Source organism: Gobio gobio (assembly GCF_949357685.1).
Source record: "Gobio gobio genome assembly, chromosome: 18".
NCBI lineage: Eukaryota > Metazoa > Chordata > Actinopteri > Cypriniformes > Gobionidae > Gobio > Gobio gobio.
The window spans coordinates 9060536-9066674 of NC_137111.1; positions in this window are offsets into that span (position 1 = coordinate 9060536).

Consider the following 6139-nt stretch of genomic DNA (forward strand, 5'->3'; position numbering starts at 1 on the left):
TCGTCTGATAAGAGGTCAAAAAAATAACATAAATACTGTTCGGTTTCTTGCAGAAACCGATCGTTTCGTGTCTTAAGACATCAATGTGTCGCCACGAGCCGCATGGTTTAATATGGATTCGTATGTCTATGTGTTTTTACTCTCATTGCTCTCATACTCTAAAATATCCCCATTGACATGCATTATCCGACTATACGACAGGTCTACATTTTTATCATCATAGTAACACAGCCTGTTTTATTAAGTTAGGAGCTATAAATATGATTGTGTGATATTTTTATATTAATAGTAGTGCTTTAAAATATCCTTGGTTACATATAATTTTTTGTGAGTGCTTGTGGAATGTAAAATTGTTGGCATAGGCCTATGATATATCACCTTGGCTACATATTGCATATTCACGAGTTTGTGTGCCCATATAATCTTAGTGAAAGTGGTAAACAGACTTGTCTTGCTGTCTGCTATTGAGGGGCTCGGAGAGGATATTATACCCGAGCTCCGATTGCCCCCCTATAACAGGCACAATTGTATAAAAAAGGAGGAGCAGGAGAGGAGGAGGGATTCTGCAAGAACTAACAACGGAAAGAGGTAAGCTGCTGTTTTTATACCCATTGGAAGATTAGATGGGCGTACTCCTCCCAGAAATTAAGTTTAATAACTTCACTTACATCAGTTGCGTCAAATGATGATAGACCCTTTTCACATTTCCGGGTTTCTCAGAGCGGAAGTCGTCATAGTTGGGTTAACTATTATTGCTGGGAATGAGAGAATACATTACATTTTTGTGTGTGTACCCATATGCTCAAATAGCAAAAGAAAGACGCCACAATAGTGATTTCACAACTTTCAAAAAGAGGGAAAAAATGGAGTGAGATTGATAACGGCAGTTAAAAGAGAGAAAAATAGAAACACTCACAGCAGCGGTAACTTGTTTTTTGTAATTTGATGCGAAAGTAATAAAATACAAAATATTAGTGTTATAAATGAAAGTGTGAAAAACAAGGTTTTCCTGTAGCTCAAACAATAGAGCAATGGCGCTAGCAATGCCAAGGTCATGGGTTCCATTCCCAGGGAAAGCAAGAACTGACATTGTCAGTCTGACAAAATGTAAAACATGTGTACCTAGAATGCAATGTAAGTCACTTTGGAGAAAAGCGTCTGCCAAATGTAAAATGTGCTTTTTTTGTGTGTGGAAAATACCAAAAACGTTGCAGTATATACGATATTGATAACGGTTAAAAAGTGTCATCACAGTCTGTGAAAAGGGTCTATTATTTATATATATTGATAATTATCCAAAAGGGAAGAACTAAACAAATGGCATTCAAACAGAGGCCTGAACACAATATGTCATGGAGAGAAACTCAGCAGCAGATGGCAGTCAAGGGTGCCGTACGCCTCGATGCCAAGGGGGCTTCAGCATGCAGAATGTTTGCGTAGTTAATTGTGGCATCAATAAGAGTGTACTGAGACCTGGCCAACAGTCATTGAGAAACACGGACTCGTTGGTTCCTGTGTGCAGATTATGTTGACAGTTAATCAACAGAAAATGAAATGTTCTAATTTCTCTGCCTGTTCCCCCCATTTTAGAGTCGCATCAGTAAATCAGATCATGTCACTGCACCTTAAGAGGAGTGGTGAACCGAGCAGATAAATAAAAGAAACTTTTTTTCCCACACTGTTTGGGTCTAACAGAGCATTTAAAGGAAAAATCGATTCACTGAGGAAACACATCCCTCCACGAGGTGCCGTTGTCTTAGTTGTTTTCCCCAGATGTGAGGCCCTTCATCTGACAGGTAGCGTCAGCGCTCAGGTGAATACTAATGCTGAACCGGTCTGTCACCAAAGCAGACGGCTGACCTCAGAACAGCCGGCACAAAGCATGTGCTTTTAAAGGGGTCATAGTCCGCTTGCCCCAGACCTCCTGCTGGCTTGTATCGAAGAGCATGGGGAGGCGAACATTTGCATTTCAAGCAAAGAGGAGAGACTTCAATGACTTCAAACCACCAACCCTGCATGATTCATTTTCAGAACACCTGCGGACTTGTGTGGTCATGAAGCTGCCTACACAAATGCAAGCAAATCCACGTGAGCAGGGAACATGCCGCTGTTTAGACAAAGAAAGGTGACTGAAATGGGAATCTAATTTCACTGATGTTTCCAGGAGGCTTTTATATAAAAGCAGACACAATCTGAAAAGGAAAATGATTGTCGAAAGTAGATTGCAAGGCTTACCAGTAGGAAATAAATGTTAGACTTTAGTGATTTAGGCTTAGTTAAATGAACATCTCAGGTTTGATCCCGTGAAGTGCAGAGTTCCTGAGAGCCTTATCACCTTTGAGCAGTAGTGTACAGCAAACCGGTTAAGCGCCTGTACTAAAACATTGAAAGTACCCCAAAATGACCCACACAGAAATACTTTATATGAGCATATATTCCATAAATTGATATTTAATATATGAATATATTACATTTCTGTATGGGTAAATAAAAGAAAATGTGCATGCATGTCCACCATAAATTCTCATAAGTTAAAAAAAAACATATTCTTATTACAAATCAAATATTCTTGATACAAATCAAATATTATATATTATTTCATTTATGAGTTAGTTATACTTTATGGTTTGAAAGCTGATTTAAATAAAACAATCATTTAATTAATGAGAATCACAACTGAGAATATTACAAAAAAGGTTAAAGTTGAAATTTTTAAAATGTGCTTAATTGTCATGAAAATAATATATATATATACACTGATCAGGCATGACATTATGACCACCTTCCTAATATTGTATTGCTGCCAAAACAGGCCTGACCCGTCGAGGCATGGACTCCACTAGACCCCTGAGGTTGTGCTGTGGTATCTGGCACCAAGATGTTAGCAGCAGATCCTTTAAGTCCTGTAAGTTGCGAGGTGGGGCCTCCATGGATCGGACTTGTTTGTTCAGCACATCCCATAGATGCTCGATTGGATTGAGATCTGGGGAATCTTGGAGGCCAAGTCAACACCTCAAACCCGTTGCTCTCCTCAAACCATTCCTGAATCATTTTTGCTTTGTGGCAGGTGCATTATCTGCTGAAAGAGCCACAGCCACCAGGGAATACCGTTTCCATGAAAGAGTGTACATGGTCTGCAACAATGCTTAGGTAGGTGGGACGTGTCAAAGTAACATCCATATGGATGGCAGGATCCAAGGTTTCCCAGCAGAACATTACCCAAAGCATCACTGCCTCCGCCGGCTTGATTTGTTCCCATAGTGCACCTGGTGTCATGTGTTCCCCAGGTAAGCGACGCACACGCCACCTGGCCATCCACGTGATTCATCAGACCAGGCCACCTTCTTCCATTGCTATGTGGTCCAGTTCTGATGCTCATGTGCCACTGTTGGTGCTTTCTGTGGTGGACGGGTCAGCATGGGCACCCTGACTGGTCTGCGGCTATGCCGCCCCATACACAACAAACTGTGATGCACTGTGTATTCTGACACCTTTCTATCAGAACCAGCATTAACTTCTTGAGCAATCTGAGTTACAGTAACTCGTCTGTTTGATCGGACCACACGGGTCAGCCTTCGCTCCCCACGTGCATCAATGAGCCTTGGCCGCCCATGACCCTGTCACCGGTTCACCACTGTTCCTTCCGTGATGAAGACATAATCAGTGTTAGTCACTTCACCTGTCATACTGTAATGTTATGCCTGATCGGTGTATAAAGCATTAAAAAGTGACAATAAAGACATTTATAATGTTACAAAAGATATTTAACATTGTTAACAATCATACATGTTTCTTGAGCAGCAAATCATCATATTACAATGATTTCTGAAGGATCGTGTGACACTGAAGACTGGAGTAATGATGCTGAAAATTCAGCTTTGATCACAGGAATAAATCACATTTTAAAATATATTAAAATAGAGAAATTATGTTTAGAAAAAATAAATAATGTGTGTGGTATGTGCGTGTGTATATGTGTGCGTGTGTATGTGTGTGCATTCATGTGTTTGTGTGCGTTCGTGTGTGTGTGCGTGCGTTCAGAGGCGCCGCTAGCAATTTTGGGCCCTATGAAAGAATTTGATGTTGGGCCCTCTACCAAACCAACCTAGCTATCCAAAATCTTTGTCTGCAATTCAATAATACTGACCAATTAAGCTCCACCCGCTCAACCCAGAATGCCCCAATTGGCTGATGAAACATTGATTAAAATTAAGATATAATTTATACAAAACAAAACTTAATGAAGTGGTCACAATCTGATCTTTGTCTGATCAACTCCATTCATCTTATGATGTGTCCTATCTCACTCATGCTGTTCACTTTTCATAACCGACATAGATTGACAGATTGACAACATAGACATAAAAAAACAACATTATGATATTTAAACATAAATATAAAAATAAATACCTTAAATGCTGCAACCATTATAGCACAGAGAATTTTCATGTCGTAGTGGGATATGAGTGAACGTAGTTACCGGGTGAGCGTGAGCGGTTCATGAGTGGAGCATTTAGCTGGATTTTGCCGGAAATGCGCCATAATTTTTGTTTATTTGTAACTCTTTGGTAGATTATACATTTATAATACATTACTACTAGTACTGTTACTACAAATAAAACCGATCTCTGGGGGCCCCAAAAGTGTGTGGGCCCTTAGAATCGTCCTAACTTTCCCCCCCTTAGCTGCGCCCCTGCGTGCGTTCATGTGTTTGCATGCGTGTGTGTGCGCATACATTTTTTTTCACAGTCTTCCATGTGTATGCGTTCATGTGTTTGTGTGTGTGTGCACGCATGCATTCATGTGTATTCATGCATGTGTGGTGCATGTTTGTGATATGTGTGTACATAAATGTGTTGGAGTGTGTGTGTAAGTAACTGCAGGCTTTATTTGTATTATTATTTCATTGTTATTGTGTTGTTGTATTTATTCTTAACTTTTATAGTTTTTTTTTTGTTTTGTACGAATTTGCTTTTACTAATGTATTGTTTCGTAATGGAAAATACATTTATAAATATACAGTGAGTTTGTAACACAAGCTTGTATTTTTTCCTTGTCACGATTCACCAGTGAGAGTGCCCCTGCCCTGATTACCACCAGAGGGCACTCCACCCCCGACTGTCCTTCCATCAAAGACTACATTACCCATAATCCTTTGCCCCGACTCATCATCACTCATTGTTTACACCTGTGTCTCATTACCCTGTTTACCTCACACTATATAAGCCTGGTTAGCGCAGTCATTCTTTGCGAAGTCTTGTTTAGTGTAACAACTCCCTGGTTTCTTGTCTGTCGGTTTTTGGATTACCGGCCTGTTCTTGGATTACTCTTTTGCCCGTGTTCCCTGCCTTGTTTTGTTTGTTTGTTTGTTTGTTTGTTTGTTTGTTTGTTTGTTTGTTTGTTTGTTTGGACTGCCTGCCTGTGTTTTGACCTTGCCTGAACTCTTGACTACGATTGTGGATAACCCTTTCAATAAAGCTGTGTTTGGATCCTCAACTTGCACATCTCAGAGAAGTACATTACACTTCTACAGAAGTGGCCATCCACAACACCACCTCAGAGGGGCCGTGTCCGCAGTCGTGGCCGTGAGGAATCGCATAGCCTCTCGCCAGTGATGCAAGGTGAAAGATGGAAGACGAAGGGAAAACCCTGATATAGTGCCCAATGTCCCAAGGTTTACTCCCAAAAGAACACCTGAGTGCAGCCTCCACTCATATTTGGAAAAATGTCTCCACTTGACATTTTCAGTCAATATTTTGATGAAGAGGTTATGAAGATCTTGTGTGGAAACACAAACAAGAATGCGGTGAGAAATCTGGAGAGGGGAAATTCACATGGACTGATATATTCCCTGAAGAAATGAAGAAGTACTTAGGTCTGCTTCTCTACATGGGTGTAATGGATCTGCCAAAAGTGAGGGACTTCTGGAGGAAGAAGACTTTGTTTCATGTTCCCTTTCCCGCTACTGTGATGTCTAGAGATCCTTTTTTTAACAATCGCATGCAATCTGCATATCAGCGTATGGCTGTCCACAGAGTGAAACTTGGACATTATGCAGTCCCTTCAGAAAAATGCAATTATGCGATCGCATGATTTAATGCATAATCAGCCAAAGTCCGCATATTTATGCGGGGGGGGG